This window comes from Camelus bactrianus, chromosome 12, assembly GCF_048773025.1.
Source record: "Camelus bactrianus isolate YW-2024 breed Bactrian camel chromosome 12, ASM4877302v1, whole genome shotgun sequence".
NCBI classification, from domain to species: Eukaryota; Metazoa; Chordata; class Mammalia; order Artiodactyla; family Camelidae; genus Camelus; species Camelus bactrianus.
The window spans coordinates 54,989,051-55,011,223 of record NC_133550.1 but is presented as its reverse complement, the minus strand read 5'-3'; the positions used below and the strand labels follow the sequence as shown (position 1 = coordinate 55,011,223).

At 35.2% G+C, this 22,173-nt stretch overlaps 1 long non-coding RNA gene across 7 annotated transcripts in view; it reads left to right on the top strand.

Moving 5' to 3' along the window:
- The first annotated feature begins 13,980 nt into the window (after positions 1-13,980).
- Positions 13,981-22,173, top strand: part of LOC141579436 (uncharacterized) — a 79,740-nt gene continuing 71,547 nt past the window's right edge. The window contains exon 1 of one of the 7 annotated variants that reach the window (XR_012510835.1): positions 13,981-14,622. This is a non-coding gene — a long non-coding RNA (uncharacterized LOC141579436). Of the gene's footprint in view, positions 14,697-22,173 lie in introns of all 7 variants that reach the window. The other 6 variants (XR_012510832.1, XR_012510836.1, XR_012510833.1 and 3 more) reach the window with 6 other exon arrangements.

The window sequence follows — 22,173 nt, the reverse complement described above, 5'->3', positions numbered from 1 at the left end:
CTGTTCAACCCTTGAATAGCATATATTTTTTATTAATTATGTGGAAAAATAACCATCCAGCCCTCCTGGGAACATTTCCAGTGAGGGGGGGTTCTCTTCCTCCATTTGTGAAAGTCTACGTTTAACTGTTCTTTCTCATATTGATTTGACATTAAGATCTATGTCGGTTATAACTGTTCAATTGTGTATGTGAGGTTCAAACATTTTTATCTGTGAAAAAAGTGTTTTCATTTTGCTTCTCAAGTTTCACAAAGTGAAACTAACTTGTTTCTCATATGACAGGTCTTCACAGGCTCTAATGTGTCCATAAAGCCCTTCATCCAGGGTAAGCATACCTGGAAAAGCAGGACATAACTAGTTTGATAGATAAATAAGGAAATTTACATTTCTGACAGTATATTAGAATAGACAGCGTAAGTAATCCTCTCTGAGAAAAACTACTTAAAAATATCACTGAGTTGAGAAGAAACTAGGTAACTATAGAGACCTAGATCTAAAACACTGTGAAAACGGGGATCTTGGAGGAAGGATATATGGATGTCAAAGATCTCATTTGATCACAAGTTTTCCACCAAACCCTATTGTTCATAATCTGCAGTTTTAAAATCGTGGAGGCCCTGGAATTGTGATAGGGCAGGCTGGAGATGAAGCCTAAGAGAGCCTCTCATGATAAGCAGACCCAAGATGGCCATCCCATCTGTGTATGGGTGAATGAAGAATGAACCTAACCATCCTTTCTCCTCATGGGACAGCAGGGATGAACCAGGAGGTCACTGTGCTAAATGAAATACGTCAGAGTCAGGTGGAGAAAGGAAATACTGCACAGTATCACTTATCTGTGGAATCTTAAAAAAAAAAGTTAAACTCATAGAAACAGAGAGTCAAAAAGTGGTTGCCAGAGGCAGGGTATAGTAGAAATGGGAGAAGTTAGTAAAAAGATACAAACATTGTCATAAGATGAATAAGGTCCGAGGATGTAATGTAAAACATGGTGACTACAGTTGCTAACACTCTGTTGGATAATTTATATTTTCTAAGAGAGTAGAATATGATTATTCTCACCAAAAAAGTAAAAAGTACATGAGATGTTAGTACCTCAATGGGGGAATCTTTTCACAATATATACGTATAACAAATCATCATGTTGTACACTTTAAATATCTTGTACTTTTATTTAACAGTTATACCTCAGTAAAGCTGAAAGTAAATAAAGTAAGATTACAACTAATTTCAGATGAGTTAATGAATTAATGAGACCATGAACATCATTTTCACATTTTGATAAATAAAAAGGACCATCTTGACTCTCCATCAGTAAACAGGGACTGTGCTGAAAGTAAATAAAGTAAGATTACAACTAATTTCAGATGAGTTAATGAATTAACGAGACCATGAACATCATTTTCACATTTTGATAAATAAAAAGGACCATCTTGACTCTCCATCAGTAAACAGGGACTGTTTTTTACCCTCATTGGATAATTATGGATTTCTGATGATTCATCCATTCATTTTGGCTAGAAATCATGCAGAAATTGAAATTTCATACTATACTATAGTGCTCCATAGTAAAACAAACTTGCCTTCAAAGGGATTAAATCTTAATCCATTTAGCCCTTACTCAGAAACATTTTGGTTTCCAAAGACAACAAATGAAGAAGTATTTTGATTCTCTCAAAACTCTTTCCAATCCTTTTTCACTAGAATGCAGAGGCTGGAGATATAATATTTACTACTCCCAGTTTCCTTGTGGCTAGAGTTCCAGATGCAATTTGGATTTGACAAATCAGATGCACGCATATACTACTTTGGTTTGTATCTAAGTCATGAAGGAAGAAAGGGGATGTTTGAGGCATCCAATTTGTTGGCCCAGATCATGGCAGCGAGCTTCCTTAAAGCTCTGTGCCTCTGTAGTATTGTATCATTTTTGGAAGCCCAGCCAAGAGAGTATTTCTTCAGCCCTCCCAGCAATTCTGTGAATTGTGTCTGTACCAATTAATATCTTTTTGCACTTTTCCAAGAGTGGAGTGTCTTATTCATAATTTCCTACATCTAGGGATGTATCAAGTGGATATATCTGGATACTTAGAAAATCTACAAGTTAAGCAGAAAAAAACATGTAACACTTTATTGAAGGCTAAAATAAGTTGGTTTACTAATGACCTAGACATTTCTATTTAACTGGTTAATACTTTATTTAATCAAATAGAATAAGTTGTTTTAATGTAAGCAACATTTTTGGAAATCTATCAGAGGAATTCTTTCCACACTTATCTTACTTGACAGAAAGAGGTGAAGGCTAGTTTTATTAGCCTTGATAACAATCATAACGAATAAAAACACTTTTTGCATTATTGGACCTTGGACACTTCTCAGTGTGAAATGATCATTTTTTTTAATGACTGTGAATGGCTAATACACTATATTGATTTATGTTGTCAATTGTAACAATGCTATTCTACGAATACTCTACTTGAGAAAGTTCAACTTTTAGTTACCGGCCTCCTTTCTTTGTTTCTGAAAGTTGTGGTGATTCCACCTGCTAGCTGAAGGATCTCATCAGGAAGGAAAGGAAAATTTAACTCTGATAGATGTTCATGACAGTTATATTCCACCTAAGATGTGCATGACCAGCCCACTAATCAAGAGTTTCCTTCCCTGTCTCTGTATGAATTGCATACGTGTATAAGTTTATCTTCTTCTAAGTCATCCCAGTGTCAACTGCCAGTTGCTGCTTTCATACAGGGAAGTGCATGCTCTCAGCAAAAGTATTATCGCAGTTGACCTAAAACCTTATTGCTAGTGATACAAAGCAATGGAACTTAAGGTAAATTTAGTTCAACAGAAAGATGACCTTTTTCCCCATGGTCAGCATGGTCTTGTTTCTCATTGCAATAGCCAAACCAGTGTGTAAGCTCCAGAAAACTGTATTGATACCAGAGGAACTGTGCAGCTCAGAATTTCAAGTGTATATTGGATTAGCATCCAAAAATTTAGTTTATTTTTATTTTTTTTAAACTTAGTTTATTTGCTTGTGTTTGTTTATTATATTTATTTGAATCGTTAGAATCTTGACATTTATAAACCTAGAATTAAAAAAATGTAAAGATCTATTTTGTAAGTAAAAAAGAGTGAGGAAATTTATAACTGGTTTCCGTTTTTCCAGAAATGCCCTCACAAACCTATGTGTGTGTTTAGATGTGGGTCCATTCAGGCAGGAAGGAAAAAAAAAAAAAAACAAAGAAAAGAAAATCACTTAACCTACTTTAGAAATAACAAAAGCTTAGGGTTTTAATGTGTCTTTAAAAGTGGGCCAGGATCAGCAAGAGTTCTGATTTTATCTAAAACAGTTCTCCTTAAAACTTAAGTATTTTAAATGCGTCAGAAATTCCAACCCTTTCAAAGTTTCTTCTTATTTAATCAATGTCTAAAAGCCAAGGGACGCCAAAGGAGAGCTCTACAAAGTGCGTTCTCGATGACTTCAATTAAGTCCTTGTTCTACGCTTTATGCTGATGAGCACTTACACATTTTCCTTTTGTCAAGGAACACTAACTCAGAAAAATCCTAACTTTCTGGATTTTTGTACCTTTTCCCCTTTGGGCAGATGTTAACAGGTGGAGTATTAAAGAATCTAGATAGTCCTCATTTAATACAGTTCCATATAAGTTATGGGAGTGAGAGGAGAAAAAAGGTGTTTTGCTTCAAGTGATAAAGGGTTTCTAGCAAGAGAATCAATACATACATTTACCTGTTTTAAAAACAGGTATGTTTTAAGACAAAATGAATTTATGTAGTTATATGTTAAACTTAAACCAATAAATGATCATGTCATAAAATGAACTAGAGACACTAATATCAGTGAATAGGTTTTCTCTAGTTTATTAAAAATGGTGAACGACATTAAAAGAGAAAAGGAGCTATTTTTAGCAATGGCTTTTGTTTCAACTGCACTCTGGCCATGGGTTAACGTGCACATTTTCAGCTGAAGCTAACTCAATTCAGCATCACTTTCTTGTTTCCTAGGAAATAGGACAGTGGTCAGTAACCCCGTTAGCTATGAGTGCCAGTAGTGGGAATACAAAATGACCATTGGTGTCATTGCTTTTTTTATTATAGAAAGGCACAGTTAGAAAAGAAAGAATAATGGAAAAGGAAGCACAGGTGTAAAATGAGAAGAGGTTGGTGGAAAGGAAAGAGTGGAAGGTAAGAAAAATGTTAATATTGGGGAACACCAGTAGTAATTGATTTTGGGACATTGAGACTCTCCAGAGCTAATACTTAAATTTATAAGAATTAGTTCTGTCAATCAGTTCTTATTTTTGAGTTCCTTGTAGGCAGGTAGAAAAATGCTATAAAGAGAAAAAAGAAAAGAACGAAGAATAGCAATCTTGCCTTCCAGAAGATTACATTTTAGTTAAAATAGTGATTCTAGCTCATGAAAAAGAGCATTTTCTTTTTCTTTTCATGACAATATCTATTCACATTTGACAAATTTGGCTAGATTGCAGAATTCATTTGGAAGCTTTTTTTAAGTGTATAACTAACATTTTTGTGGATTACAGCTGCTTTTCCCCAGCATCAATTCTGATGGGTCACATATCTAAGCACAGCATTATCTGAACAAAACGAGGCCTACTCCTTTGAAGATATATTGGGCATTTTATTTCAGACCAAATATTAGAAATAAAATGGCAAAGCTAGTCATAATTTTGTCATATTTTGACCCTTAGTTAATTCTCATTGTGTAACTGACTAAAAGGCTAATTCTGAGCTTTTTTAGAGGGAAAGAAAGACACTGGCCACTAACAGGATTGTTGTAAAAGAATAAACAGTGAATTACAAAGCACTTGGAATGGGGATATTAGTATTTCTTCAAAAGAGTCTGTGTTGTATGCATTGCTCTATATAGCCGCAGTATCAATCCAGAATTCCAAAGTGTGGGCATCATCTCTTGTTGCTTACTGGTCTGTTTTGGCTTATTTGTATAACAGGAGTCTAAATGTGACAGCTAGGAAACATCCCAGTTGTTATCAGCACATTTTGGCAGTCTCTTTGGTAATGTTGCTTCTGGTCCTAGCTCTGTTTATATTTTAAAGAACAATGGGAAATAGGATGATTGCTCTTATCACAAACAACAGAAGGACACAGAGAGCCGAGCTGTGTATACAATGACATATTGTACTGGAGATGGGTCGTATTATTACAGCTGATTTAATTCAGCTGATCAGTAAAGTAGGTCCTGTTGGTTCACATTTTCTGTCTGCCCTCTTTTTTTCAGTTCGATAACCTTTTGGTATAATTTGTTAAAAAATTTGAGTCTTTTCCTTTCTTTGTTCTATAATACTCCCAGTCTGTTTTTCCAAAGTAGAATAAAAATAAGAATTTTTATCTACACTAGATTTTTGTTTGTTTCTTAGGATTCTCTAACTCTTATTTGTTCCATATCTATCTATCTATCTATCTATCTATCTATCTATCTATCTATCTATCTATCTATCTATCTATCATTCTATCTACCTATCATTCTATCAGTCTATCTATCCATCCATCCATCTATCTTTAGAGAATTATAATTTCCCCACATTTTCATAAGACCTTTCTATATACCTATGAGTTCTCCTCTGTTGAAGATGACCTCCCTATTCATTCACTTAAAATGAGGAAGTATAAGAATTTGACTTTGAAATTCAGTTACTTTCAGTACTTTCAAATTTCCCAACTGAGAACATACAAACATTTTCCCAGAGGACACACCAAAGGGTTGCCAACAACTATTTCCTCTGGCATGAGAATTAGTTCAAAGATTATTATCAACTCTAGTTCCATACTTTCTCTCAGTGAGCTTTACCTCGCCAGCCCTAACAGTTCCTGGGGGAGGGATCTCTCCACTGTGAAGTGTCTGTTGAACATCATGTTGTTGGCAGAGCTGAACCACAAGATGAGTTGCGCCGTCTCTGTTTTCCATCCGAATGAATGGGGGTGTGAGGAATGTAATACTTGGTGTAGCCTCTATGTCCAGGCAGCCTGCTCACAGGGATAGGCTTGCCCCAAACAGTCTTCTGTGTATTATCTATTATAAGCCCCTATTTCCCAGTGCATTGTCCTTCTTCTCCACAAATGTCCCTCCAATGTCCCAGAAGGTACCTAAAATATTTCCTCCTAATTTGGTAAGAAAATGTTATTGTTTTGTTTTATGAACTTTCAGATCAGAGAGGTTAACATTCTTATGGACAGTTTGGTCATTTTAGCATCATCTTATACTTGGAGAATTTGTATCTATGCCTGATGCAGAATTCATCTTATTTTGAGCTTGAACCGAGCGTAAACAGGACAGCCCTTAAAACTAATGGGAAAAGTAAAATGAACTAGTATTCACTGAGCAGCAGTTTTGTATCATCCATTTTCATATTTATTATTCCATTTAATTTCCAAAGTAACACTGGCATGTAGGCATTACCAATCTTGGGTTTACACATCAGGAAACCAACATTGAGAAGGAAGTGATAGGATTGGACTTAAAAGTCTGTCTGTATGACTACAAAGCTCATGATCTGTTCATTAAAGTTTGCTCTCTTTTTGATATCCGAGAAGTAACAGAAATTTTCCTTTATCCTGAGTCTGAGATGGAGAAGATTGAGTGGGTATCCTTTCATTAGGAAACAACTCCCATCTGGCCTCATCACGTGGCCAACCATCCCCCTTGGAAAGGCTGCCCATCCTAAAACTGTCCTAATATGTGTCCACAGAAGCCAACTTCACTCCAACAACTTTGATGTCTCTAAGCCATGAGCGAGCTACTTTCATGTTTGTTCTAAAGAAGCATGAGAAAATTTTAAATAGCTAACTGAGTTATGTATAATTTTAAGTCAAATAGACCGCCGTGGGCAATCTACCTTGTGTCAAAATCGCAACAAACAATATTTCTGGAGCTTACTGAAATACATTATTCAGATAATTTCTATGCTATCTGTGTAATTATAATTCCCATTTACTTTGACTACATATATGCATTTAGAATCAGTTTAAAGTAATCATCCATAAGATGAATCAGGTAGCCTCCTGATTTGACAAGGATTCAAGTAGCTGAGGAATTGCTCCAGAAGGGATTATCCTCAGTATTAAGAACTACTGCTTGTTACCGGCTATCCGTGTTCACGCCAGGCACTGTCCTAAACAATAAGCACCTTATCTCTAATCCTTATAAAACCCTGCCAGGCAGATGTAAACAGCCTCATTTTCTAAATGTGGAAACTCAGGCTCAGACTGTTTAAATAACTCGTGTGAGGTCACAAGACTAGCAAGCGGCAGAACCAAAAACCAAACCCAGTGTTAGTTATGAAACTCTGTGCGGTAAGCCATCCAAGCAGGTCTTTTTAATTGGTCCCATCTTTTGTCCAGCCAGTGCTTCAGTGGGAGTCAGGGACATTGGCATCCCGAGTCCCAGAGTCAGATGGAAGTACAAGGCTCTGTTCAGTTATGTGACCCAGTCTTGTCTATCATGAAACCCATGATATTTTGACACTTATTTGGTCCCCAGTGTTTATCTTTAACACGCCTGTTGGTGGTGAGTGATTAGCATCAACAAAATTCCATAAACCAAAAGCCAAGTTTTCTAATTCCAAACTTCAGCCTTTTTCATTACACTGTGCTGTCTCTGTGAAATTTAATTGGTTTTTTTTTCCCTTCATTTCAGGTGACTAATTATTTTTCTTATTAGGGCACAATTCAATAATACTGAAATGTATAGAATAATATTATAAAAAAACCTAATATCCCTGCTACTAAACTTATCAAATTTTAGTTTTTTTAGGGCATGCATTTTTTTTTATAAATACCTTACACCTTCCTGTAAATTCCCAAGCCATTTCCTCTTCCTCCTGCTCAACAAATCCCCACAATACAGAACTTCCAGTTCATCATTCCCTTCCACACTGATACACTATTACCACGCATATGTGTCAGGAAAACAATATTTAGTATTGTTTTAGATCCTTCTGTAAAGCGTAGACACATTTTCACTGTGCAGTTATCTATCTGTCTGTATAACAACCACCCCTAAAGCTTTGTGACGTAAAGCACAAAAACAGCATTTATTTTGCTTCTGAATTTGCAACTTGGGCAGACGTGGGTAGGGACACCTCACCTCCACTCCCAGTGGGAGCTGGTATAGTTCAAAAGCCGGAACCATGTGAAGGTTTGCTCCCCACAGGTGATGTCACCTGTTGGCTGGGGCTTCAGTTGGGCTTACCAATCGGAATATGTGCACATACATGCATTAACATCCAGACATATATTTCCTAGTCGTCTGCTGAAAGCAGACACCTCAACAGCCATGCATATACCAAGCGCCCAAATATTAGTGTCTAAACAGCATTTTCCAGTACAATGAACCAACTTTTCTTTGAAGAAATGTCTAATCTTAGGGCTGGGGCAGAGAAATGCAAGCTGAACTTGGGGCACCTCCTATGCCAGAAAATAAGGAAGTGCTCCTAAAGCAAAAGGCTAGGGGCATGGCAGCGAGACAGGAAGCAATCTGGAAGGGCTCCCAGTGGCCAAAGCAGGAACAGGTTGAGGAAGAAAATAAGTTGCATTGTACGGGATTATAACCTAAATTAATAATAAATACAAATGTATCCATACTGATAAAAATAAGTTATTGAATCAACAGACAAATGAAGGAAAAGAAACAAACCTTCTTTTCAGAAGAACTCTAAGTATTATATGTAGATACCATCTCCTTCAGGTGGTGAGGCTTAACTACCCCATCCCTCCACCTCTTACTTGAATGTAGGCTGGACTGAGTGATTTGCTTCCAAAGAATACAGTTTGAAAAGGCAAAGTAACTTACAGTAGAGAAACCTGGCAGACAATAACTCAGTCGAGGGGTAAAGAATGACACCAACAGTGATGTCACACTGATATCTGTACCCCCTGAAACGATGTGATGAGACAAATACTTCACTGTAATATTCTTCCACAAAATCCATAACCCCGGTGTCATCGTGAGAAAAGCCCCAAATGTGGACTTTCTACAAAATCTGCAATCAGAGCTCTTGCAAACTGTTAAAGCTATGGACAAAATGAAACAAAGCACTAAGAAACTGTCCCAGATTAGGAGACAGTGCAGACGCGTGATGACCAGATGCAGCGAGGTATTCTAGGTTGGATCCTGTATCTACGACAGAAAAGACAATGGTAGAAAAACTGGAAAATCAAAAAAAGTCTTAGTTTCATTTTGCACTACTATTAATTTCTACCTTGATTATGAAAGATCTCATTATTCTGGCAAGCTTGGTGAGGGCCAGAAAAAAAAAAGAAAAACCTCCTTGGACTATCTTATCAATTTATATGTAAATCTAGTATTATTTGAAACTAATTTTGAAATTGAACTAAAAGGAATATCTCACAAGTTGTTTCTTATTTTATTTTATTTTTATTGCTCTCCTTTACAACAGTAATCCAAAAACTAAAATCTAGTCTCAGCTTCCCTTGCAGCTAAGGGTTTCCAATGAGGGAAATAAAATGTAAAGAGAACTTTTAGTGTGCTACTTTCTGCTTAGAATCCAGTCAGTGACTCAAGCCACCTTAATTCAAGAGGAAGAAAATTATGTGCTAAGGATGATGGAGAAGGAAAGTGAAAGAAGTGTGATTCCTTAATGGTTTTATCAAATTTCAATACCCCCGGGGCTGTCTAACGTATTCTTGCTGCAAGAGATGAACTTTCATATTTATTCTACTCATAGGCTTTCTGATTACATGATGGATATTTTAATTTTATAGCACCACATCTTCATCCCTACAGACTTCTCCCTGTGTATGTGTGTGAGGGGAATTGATATGTAGTAGGACATGCACATTTTTACCTTTACTAAATAATGCCAAATTGCTCTACCTAATTGTGTGTATTTTATCATGATGAGCACAGGGGTTCAAGTTTTCTCACCTCTTCATCGGGACTTCAATACTTTCAATATTTTCCTTTATGTATTTAATTTCTTTCTTTCTTTCTTTTTTTTTTTTTTTTTACTTTTTTAAGGTGGATTTCCTACTACAAATTGATAAATACATTCTCTTAGATTCTGTATTTTCTTTTAATACAATCATACTTTATATGATGTTTAAATATCAGTGGTATCTTGACTATTTATTTTTGAACTTCTAAAACCCAAAATGACAAACTCATTTACCTGTATTTTCTTTTCTAATTTTCAAACATGTAGGAATTTATGTCATCTGGGATTTATTATTGTGAAGAGTCTGAAGGTGTGGCTTAACTTTAAAAACTTCCCTAAATTGGCAGCTTATAGAATTAATGCCATTTATTAAATAATCCACCTTTCCTATTGACTTGAAGTGACCTATATATTACTTGCTTAATTCCCATGTACACAAATTCTGTTTTAGCTCTCTGTTTGCTTTAATTGATTGATTGGTATATTAGCACACTGATACCACATTATTTAAATTGCCACAACTTATAAATAATAATAGTGATGGCTAATATAAACTGAATACTTAAACTGTACCACTCTTTCAAATTATTTCCAAATGCTATTTCAATTAAGCATATTTCTTTTAAGAAATCACAACTATTGATGCCCACATTTTGTGGGTAAGTAAATTTAATTACAAAAGAATGGAGAAAAGCTACAAAGTTTACATATCCAAGAGAGAATTTTTGATTTCTTAAGTGTCTCTTACAACTCTATATAAAAAATTTTCTTTTCATTTAAAAATACTACAAACTGAAATGTATGACCGTAAAATATACTCAAATGATATTGAAACTGGAGTTCCCCAAACCCTTAAACGTTGACTGCTGATTGGTTTTTGGCACCTACTTACTATTAGATTTCAAACCACATTGCAAAGCGACATTACTTATGACATTATGGAGCTGTTACGAGGATACAAAACAGACAAATAAAACAGAAGGAAGAACTCATCAATAGACCCACACATTTATGGTTATTTAATTTTCAATAAAGTGCCAATGCAGCAGTCCCTTCAATAAACAACATCGGTTTCAGTAAGTGTCTACATAGAATAAGTGATCTTTGACTTTTACCACTCGTCCTAACCAAAAAAGCAATCTGAGCTAGATCATAAGCCTATATGTGAAAGGCAAAATAATAAAGCTTCCAGAAGAAAGCAGAGAGAAACATACTATTTTATGGTAGGAAATAGTTTCTTTAACATGAATCAAAAGCATTAAATATAAAAGAAAATAATCAGGAAGTTTTATTTTACTAAAATAAAAGCATCTTTTTTTTAATCAAAGGACATCGTTAGAATTAAATTAAAATTAAAAATTTAAAAAAGCGAACTATAGACTGGGAGAGCATATTCAAAAAATATACTCAACAAAAGACTTACTAGAAATATAAAAATTGCTCCTTCAAATCAATAAGAGAAAGACAAAAACACAATTAAAAGAAAGCAGATACAGATTTAATTCTTCGATAAAAAACGATACATAAATGGCCAAAAAGCATATTGAAATGTGTGTAACTATATAACTTACCAGGGAAATGCAAAGTAAAATCACAATGAGTTCCCAATTACTAGCCATTGAGACTGGCAAAGAAAAAAAAAAAGTTAATTCCAAATTTTTGTTAGGCTGTAGATTAGATCAACTGGAAGAGGAAATTATAAACACTGCTGGCTGGAGTCCAAGGTGAATATACACTTTGAAAATCTGTTCAGCAATACCTACAAATTTAAATATATTTCTATCCCATGACCCAGCAATTCATTCCTAGATACATACCCAGTACTCAACATATGAGAGAATATGTTTAACAAAATACTTAATGATACACAGAGCAGCTTTATTTATATTAAAAAAAACTGGGAAAACCCCAAATGTCCATCCAAATGAGAACATATGAATAAATTGTGTTATTGTGTTAAATTCATACAATGGAATATAACTCAGACATAAAAGTAAACATACCGCTTATACTCATGACAAGGATGCATCTCAAAGCTGTTACGTTGAGAAAAAGAGCCCAGAAACACTTTTGTTTCTCTAGTACATACTATATGATTCTATTTATATGCTAAAATGATTGAGGAAAAAATTTTTACCAGTTATGATTCAACTAGAGGAAAATCACCTTATATATATATACACACACACACACACACACACATACATATACACACACATATATATACACACACACACATATAGACACACACACATATATATACATATATATGTATATATATGTAGGCTTATGCAATTAATCTAGCTGTGCAAGCTCAAAGTCTATAGGCCATATAAGTCATTAGTCATAAGAGAAGATCATGAGCAGTCTGGAATCCCATGGGCAGGATCTGAAGCTCATAAAAGAAATATTGGACAGTCATCTCTAGTAGAAAAGAAGCAAGAATATATAGAAAAGAAAAAGAAAGTCACAGTTGGAAATGTGCAAACTATAGTGATTAGCAAAAGAATACACATGAAGATGTAAAAGAGGAGCTCAGAATCATAAATTGTGGGGAAAGGGAGTAAGAAAATGTAAATTTTTTGTTTTTCTTTTTACAATGTTTGAATCTATATGATTACCAGTCTAAAGCAAGTAGATACAGTCATGGGTTAACATGGTTAAAAAACAGAGTAGCCACAAATTAAAAACATACAATAGAGTCACAAAAACCAAAAAGAAAAGAACTCAAGCAAAATACAAGAAAAAAAAATGATCAAACCAAAAAGAAAAAAGAAAAAGAAACAAAGAAGAAATAAAAATCCACTGGAAAACAAGGCTTAAGATGTCAATAAATGCATATCAGTAATTACCTTGAATATTAATGGACTAAATGCTCCAATCAAAAGACAGAGTGGCAGATTGAATAATAAAAACAAGAGCCTACAATATGCTGCCTACAAGAGACCCACTTTAGGGTGAAGGAAATACATTATCTATTGTCCACAGGTGGGAGTTTCTACCTTTCCAGGAAGGCTCAAACTCCCTTTTACAGGACTTATGGCTGATTGAGTCAGAATGGCCCAGGGTAATCTCCTTAATATAAACTCAACTGCTTAGGGATTTTAGTTATATCTGCAAAGTCCCTTCACAGCAATACTTAGATTAGCGTTTAATTTAGTAAATGGGAAGAGGTGTATACATACCACAAAATGGCGGGCGTACTCCTTCTGCCTTCTGCTTTTTTTTTTTTTTTTCCCCTTGGGGGTAGGTAACTAGGTTTATTTATTTAATGGAGGTACTGGGGACTGAACCCAGGAGCTCATGCATGCTAGGCACACCCCCTACCACTGAGCTGCACCCTCCACCCCTTGTCCTCTGCTTCTCATGCACGGATATCTCTTGTAGTCCACCTTATCTGGAAACATACTAACAACTGAATTTTGGGAAATGCAGTTTAGCTTTCACAAAGTTATCACACTCTTTGATGCCGACAGAAGTCATAAAATTATTTCCCTGTGAGTAGGCGAATAGCCATTAACCAAGAAGGAGCAGGGGTTGTTTTTTGGAGTACTGGAAATATTTTATAGCTTAATCTGGCTGGTGGTTATGCAGGTAAATGTGAAGGTAAAAAGTTAGCTGGACACTTAAAATTAGTAAACCTTATGCCCTTTATTATATGCTGCTTATATCTCGATTTAGGAAAAAAAAAAAGTGGGAATAAATAGCCAGCCTAAATTAGACAAAGGAATTGTGAGCACCAGATGAAGAAGAAAAATATATCTCAGGAAGCGAACATCTTGTAAAATGGCTTAGAAGTAAGAGAGGTTTCTCCTACATGCAGGGCTGCAGGATAATGAGCATATATTTGGGAGCAAGTGAAGGACGGAACACAGTGTAGGATGTGGTTCCTGGATGAGTGAGAAGAGCTCAGGATTTGAAAAGGCCTTGTGATCCATGTTAAAGAATTTGGACTTCCTTCTAAGGATAATAGAAGGGTATCAAAAATTTTAACTTGGGCAATCACAGATGGATTTTGATAAACTCACGCTGGCTGCTGTGTGGAGAATTGATTGGCCAGGGGCAAAATAGAGGGAGAGATCAGGCTTCATGTATCAGTAACTTTGTGGCAGTCAGGGTGTCATTGAACTTGTCAGCGCCTCTATTTCCACCACTCTAAAAATACATGTTATCAAGTCTGTTTCCTTGCTTCGCAGGATTGCTCCAAGGATTGGTGGGCACGACTATTTATATACTGCATTTTATAAGTATTTACTAAATGAAGGAATGAATGAATTTGCCCAAGAGATTGCCTTAATTGTTAGTAAAGCTATAATGTAGCACCGGCTGCATCACCCTGTGTCAGAACCTGCCTGTTTCCCAATATTTTTCTGTTCTGGTTACCAAAATGATAACATATTTAGCCAGGCACATGTAAGCCTAAAAAAAAAAAAAAAAAAAGTCACATTATCCAAGCATCGTAAAGCTAGGTGTTTCCATGTGACTAAGTTCTGTCCAGATGGGATGCGAGCATATCTGATTTGCAGCAGTTTCCAGGATCTTCCTTAAGAGCTATGTAGAGCAAACCACTCACGTTGTCTTTTTATCTTTTCTTCTGTCTTGTTTTCTGGAATGCACATGCTGCCTTGAATGATAAAGACAAAGCCACACTCCGGAGATGACAGAGAGGTGAGCTGGAAGTATTCTGATTCTCTAAAATTCTTTTACACCGCTGAGTTGCAAAGTTTCTGACATTTATACAGGTGAGGAATTAATTTCTCTCTTATTTAAGCTGCTTTTATCCTGGGTTTTTGTTACTAGCTGCTTAACATAAGGCTAAGAAATAAAGAATTTGGTACCAGCAGTAAGATGTTTAGATTAGTGAAAGCTGAACCTTTTTTATCGGCTTAATGGAATCACTCATGTGGCAGCAACTCAGTTATTACAAGTTCAGAAAGCAACCTCATTCGTTTTTGGCAGTGCATCTTGTGACACTAGCTCCTGAATTTTTTTTAGAAGGCTATGGGTTGACAATATTATAGTGTTAGGGGAGCAAATAGGAATTTTTAAAATTTTGGTGTGTCTTGGCTGCTTTTGTCACTTTCCATAATTCTTTAAAAGTGAGGCGAACATGCGTATGCAAACGGAATCATTTCTCTGAGGAGAGGGTGAGTGTGTTGTATGCATGGGAAAGAAAGTGTGGACATTTATTGAGGTATCCAAAATGTTGGACTGTGCAGACTGTCTGTCAAAAAGAATGTGAAGAGATATGTCCCATGGCAGCTTGTGGGAACTTCCCTTAAGGGACAGCACACACTTTTGCCTTTACTGCAATTCTTTTTCTCCGTTTTGCTACCTGGAATGTAAACAGGAATGCCACAGACTAGGCAGACAATGGGAACCCCCTACAAAATAGGGGAATGGTGACCCAGGAGATACCCAGACTTTGAACAGCTTTTTAGGACAGAACTGCCATTTGCTCTGGACTGCAACTTTCCACTCTTTTATGTGAGAAAGAAATGAACTTAAAAATTTAGCCAAGCCACAGTTATTTGGAAGTTTTCTAAATTTGTAGCCAAACGTAATGACCAAGACAACCTGAATGCTCCCCTTAGCTTGACTAACCTTTGGACAAATTTCTTCCTGACTATAGGCTCCTGATCTCTCTGTTTTTAGAGTATCCTCCCCTTCAAAATGTAACTCTTCTCCTAGCCTTCTTCTGGGTTTACGACAAAGGGATGTCTTTTTCAAGAATCTGACAGCCGTCCCTTTGGAAGATAATCAAGACAGATCACACCCCTATCTCCCAGTTTCTGAGAGGCAGGAGCCTAACTCTGATAAGCAACAATTAGCAAACACAGATGACTTAATCGCACTGACCAACCTCTTCCTGATGCCCTTTGGTCATTTCTACTAGCTCACCCTGGTGTTTAAAAACTCTCCTGCCTTTTGTTTCAGTGACCTTGAATTCAGTCACTTTGCCCTTTTGCAATTATCTTAAATAAAGTCTTCCTTGCGTATTTAACTCTGTCCAGTGAAATTTTAATTTGATACTATTCCTAATTAATATATCTTCTGTGTAAGGAAAGATTCCCTGCACAACATGTCAAACCATCCATTCATTATTCCCATGTTAGCATAGCCAATGAGATTTAATCATCTCGGAGAGGGAAAAAAGAATAGAAATGTCAGAGTGCAAGAACAGTTTTAGAAGGAATAGTGTGGAAAAAGATGAGAGGCAAAACTAATGCGAAACAATAATAGACGAACTGGGTGAAGCAAAAGAAAAGAAAAGAAATAACATTATGATGGTGCAGTAATAAAAAAAAAAGTGATTATTTAATTCTTTTACTCAGATTTTGTCTCTAAGTGTTGGCCACAAATGGAAAATTAGTAAATTCATTCCTGGTTTTCAGATAATCAGAATGCATCATATTATTCTCGAAATAAAAAAGCAATATACCCCTCTAGCTCTATGTTGAAACTAAACACAAATATAAGAGATTAGTGGCATGAATACATTTCCAGTAAAATGAGACAATAAAATAAATACAGATATAGCTTAAAGCTTCTGTCTCCCTCAAACTTATACCAGTGTATGCTATTTATGATGGTTGTTTTTATAACCATTACTATAATGCTACTTAATTATGATTGTTATTATGTAAATTTTATGTAAATTGCAGTGATTATTATGGAAATTGAAGGTAGATCTCATTTGTATTCTATTAGTAATGCTTTGGATGAAGATGTAGGTTAATCATGAGAGAGTTATTTGAGATTAGCTTTAAAGAATGGAATAGGGAAGTTTCTAGTGAGATCTTTAAAAGCATACACTGCAAAAGTGTATAAATAATAGTCGATGCATAGACTTCGGTCATTTAATTTCATCTTTTTGATGAAATAATGGATTGATCAGTATATATGTCAATGTACTTCCAGTGGGTGAAACTTCACCTATGAGAGCCTGGAAATTTCTAATTTAGGAAATAGAAATTTTAATGCATTATTTTATCTTTTATGGGGTTATAACTTCTTAATATGCCATGAATTTTGACTTTGATTTTTAAAATATTAAAATGAATATAGATAGATAATGATTAATCTAATCAAATATAAACTAATTTACACTTTCTTTTAGTAAGATTTTACCATTTAAAATTTTTCTCCAGTAAAATTTTATTTCCATAATCAAAACTATATCATCATATGGTGGAACAGATGGCTAGTAATAATACCTTATTTGTATATACCATAACAGTTTACAGAGTACTCTCATTTACATTAGTTCAATTAAATTCAATGAGATGATTAATGGTGATTTTTGTATCCAGTAGTCTCATCAGTATTCAAGCAGGGAAGGAAACAAATCCAATGTTCACTCTGTTTCAATGGAATTTTTATATGCTTATAGATGTGAACTATAATAATTTCATTTTAATGTTAAACTTAAAAAAATCTTGACTTTGAACCTGAAGCCTACTTTATAGAATTAAATAATTAATTGTCCCACATGTATTGAGTACTTGCTGTTCCACAGAGACAGGACTAGGGAATCCAAAGGTTTAAAAGAGAATGTTTACATACCTAAAATTTTTGGTTGGATCACTAGAGATGAAGTCATTGGCTCTGTTCTCAACCAGGATAAAGGGCGGGTGATCAAAGCTATAAATACGTAATTTGAAGAGTTGACTTGATTGAAAGAGGAGGAAGGGCAAGAACGAAGCACTCATATTGGAGACAGAATACAGAGTTGATCTTGGGCAAATTATGTTGTTACAGTTTACACTTTTCCTCAGTGACGGGCGTCGGATAAAATGGAAGATTCGTAATTGTATCCCTGGCTCACAGATTATCAAAATAATCTAGTCAGCATCTGAGGGACTATTCGGAGATGCAATCTTGTCTATCTATTCTCAAGGTACTTCTTGGGTCCTACAAAATTGTTGGGCACAGGCGCAGAAATCGACTGGAAATCTGAGGAATCAGAGAAGTGCCTTAGGGAGGAGGAGCTACTGATAAAACCAAAACTGAAAACTGACAAGCTTTACAGTAAAATTTCTTTGCTTTCTCTTAATTTTTTTTTCTCATACACTTTTCTTGACAATAATATTAAGAAATTGTTTTCATTTCTATTTTTTTTTCTTTTACATCTCTGTTACTACTAGTGCTAATATTAATATCTACATTTTTCTTAACACTTATGTGCTCAGAACGGCTTCTTATGATCCTACCCCATTGGGGTAAATGCTATTTCAACCCAAATATGCAGATAATAAAAACAAGTCTTTGAGAGACTAAATAACATGCCCAAGGGTTCACATCTTATAATGGGAAAGCTAGAATATGAAATTATAGCTGGTCTGACTACAAAGCTATTCTTCATAACCAGTAAGTTTTTCTATCCTTGAATTCTTTTTGAAAGATGAACAATCAAATAAAGCAATTTGGTATGTAAATTGCCACAGGAGTGAGGCTTCACGTCTGTGACCAGGCATTCAACTGGCTGCCGGAAGCACCTTATTGCAAGAGTAATAATCAGCACCTGCATAGATTTCTGTGTTTATTTTGTGTGGGGGGGTGTGTGTGGGGGGGTGTTATTCTAAAGATCTAGGAAAGAAATAGTAATCCACCTCCTAGTATTAAACCACTAAGCTTCATATGACTTAGACTAAACCAGTCAGATTCTTCCAATGTGACATCACAGAAAATACAGAGATGGTTAAGACATTATTCTCAGTGGTACCTGAGGATTCCTAGGTCATAGACAGTGGTGCCAAGCATCCAAGGATAGTTTGTCGAGGACGGTAACCCTCAATAGACTGTTTGTCAGAACTTGGTGGTGTTACTCTGGCCCCATGCTTCTTGGCTCCCCCCTGGTTTTGAGTCTATTTTAGCTTTTGCTGGCAACTCCTGGCTCTGAGGATGCCCCTATTTTATCATCTTATGAAGATACAGGATTACTTGGTTCTTTCTCGAAACTATTATCAAAGAGGCAATGTGACCTCATTTTTTTGGTACCCCCCCCCAAAAACCAAGAAAACAACTTTGTATTATGATTTCTATGAGCGTTTTCACTAATTCTTATTTATTTCCCTGAGAGGCTTTCAGTAAATCGTTCTTTCTCTTCAAGTTATACAAAATCTCTTACTGTTGCTTTCCACCAAGAGCCCTTGACTGATAAAGGAAAGATAGAAGACTTTACCAACCACTGTGATACATCAGCTATTATGGGTTTCTGTGCTTCACTTTGTCACCAAAATAATATTATGGGAAATAAATCAATTCAGAGTGTCTTAGAGGATGTTGCCTTGAATATCATAAGAAGAGATAACTTTTACTTTACCTTCAATAGTCTATTTCTCTGTTCTGGTTATATTAAAGATTCTTCTTCAAGCCACCCTTGGAATTAAATGAATATAAATTAAGAATAAGTTATTTTAAAATTTCTCTGTAATAAGACATACTCTTGTTCCCTTTTTTTAAACTGGGTTTTGCAAATGGGAATTCAAGATCTGGTGGAGACATTCCTATAAGGCAAGCATACTCATAAATGTAAATTTATTTATGTACTTTTTTAAGGATTAGAGTTTTTAAAATTAAAATGGTTTATTTACTTTATTATTACTTGCTTATTGAAATTTCCCTAAAGACATAAGTCCCCCTCTTTTTAAAGGAAAGGAAGAGTATAACTGATTTGGTTAGAATGTAAGCAGAATTCACAGCCCATATCATCCTCTTTTTCAGCTGTTGATGGTGGCTCCTGGACTTTGGAGATACTCTTAATTTCACCATCTCAAGGAACTGTAGGATCATTTGGCTTAGTTCTTGAAACTACCATCTAAGAGGAGGGAGGACCCCAAATCCTTCATTCCTGAAAACAACATATTACCGTATTTTTCTACAAGTGCTGGAAGATAAAAAGAGAAATCTTCATAGATTTTTTTTATTTCTCAGGAAAGAAAATCCCGCCACTAGTGACAGGCTTTTAAAAAAGGAAAGCAGTATTTTTCAGTCTCTGTTTTTCACTTGTAACTTAGAGACCCTGGGTCAGTTCTAAAAAGAGTACATCCTAGGGCTTTGCAAGCAAGCCTGCTAGGACCTAATTCTGAGGAATTGGAATTTAAAGGATGAGCTGATAACTTCCAGCGATAGAGCTCTTAAATTATCTACATTTAATTCTTGCTCTGAATAGCTCATGACTGAAAAAAAGGAATGTTGGGGTTTAACCGGGCAGAAGGAACCTGCTACACATGAGCAGTGGAAAGTAGAAGAGTGAGATGATAGTAGAGCAAAACTATTTTATTACGCATGACATAGTAATTTTATAATTGGGGATAACTGATGACGATGTCTATAAGAACTAAGAAAGTGGAAGCTGTTTAAAACGTTTTTTTAACAAGTAACAGTTTTCATAATATTTTTTCTTATCTAGCTGACTATAAGAAAAGGAATTGTTAGAGAAGTTTTAAAAATAATATTTTAGTAGCAGCTTGAACATCTCCTCACAGTGATTCTTTTACTTCTTCTCCATTTCTTTTAACTTTTTATTACGGAAAGATTCTAATATACACAAAAATAGAGAGAAACATATTAGGAACCTCATGTACCCATCACCCAGTTTCAACAATCATCAGCACGACCAATCTTGTTTACCTATACTCCAACCCACTTCCACACACCACCAATCCCTGCTCGATATAGCCCATCTGCATCCAATACCATCTCATCCTCACAAGATTATTTTGAAGCAAACAATAGATTTCACTTCCTTTTTCCATGAATCTTTGAATGTTACTCCCAAAATTAAAAACTCTCAAAAATATTCTCATACCTGCATCACACTAAAAATAAGCGAACAATTCTGTAATATTATCAAATGAACATTTCTGTAATATTATCAAATATCTGTATCTCTCAAATAGCTAGTTAAATGTTCAACTTTTAAAAATTTTTTTGGGGTTCCTTTTTGATCTTCCTTTTTTCTTTCTTTTTTCTCCACCCTCTTTTCCAGTATCTTTCTCTCTCTCTTCCCACCACCCTCTCTCTCCCTCTCTCAGCTTGTTTGAATAAGGGTTTGAGTGGGGAGTTTGCATTGCAATTGGTTGAAACATTTTTAAGCCCTTGCAACATCCTTTCATTTTTTATCATTATTTTTTCTTGTAAGTAATTTGTTGAGGAAACAGTTATTTGCTCTGCAGTTTCATATGGTGTAGATTTTACTCACTGTTTACACATGGTATCATAAAAAGCATGCCCCTCTCTCTCCTGTATTACCTCTTAATTGTATATGATCAGGAGACAGTCAGATTCTAGGTCACTGTTTATGACTTTTGCTGTAGTTTCTTCTTTTTTTAAAAAGGACTTTTTAAAGTGGTTGTATACTTCTATCATAAAGAATCCATCTGTCTCTTTTTCTGTGATGTTAGCTGCCCTTGATTTTCATTAATATCTAGACATGTTAATTCAGTAGGGGTTATAAAATTGTGATGATTCAATAAATATCTTCATTAATGGAGTTTTTCTATTATACAGATATTCCCTCACCTGCTACTTGCTTACACAGAAGTACAGTTTGAGAGAAAAGGTAGAATAAATTCTAGATTGTTTTCCTTTGTTTACTCATTTTAAAAAATAGTAAAGGCATTCTCTATGATCCTTTATAAGATGACCAGTTAGGTACTTTGTTTCTTTTTTGAGTATCATTATGAATCCATAGATGTTTGATGTGTTTAAATCCATTGCAAATATTATCTTTGATGATGTTCTGATTTTCCAAATTTTGATCAGTGGAATCTGTTCTAATGGGTCCTGAATACCTTGATAGTTTTGATGGCTCCCTTGTTTTTTATGTGGAAAGACTCATCTTGTATATTTTCTACTACAGATCTCAAATCAGCCATTTCTTTAAGAAGTCCTGTTTTGTTTTAAGGGGAAATAACACTTGTAGAAATGGGGAACTCACTTGCTGTTCTTAAGACTTTTCAGTGGACAAGATTGTTTCTTTCAAGCTGAAATGGTTCCTGGATTCATAAGAACAGATACAATTCTAACTTAGGACTATAGAGTCTTTTTCTTCATCTAATGAATCTTAGATCTTTATATCCTTTCTCTCATATCTTGGTTTTCAACAATACCAACAATTTTCTTTTTAACTCAGCATAAAAATGGAGAAACTAACTCATACTATGATTACTAAAAATGGTTTAAGAGCTTTTGCAGTCTGTTTTCCCTTAAGGT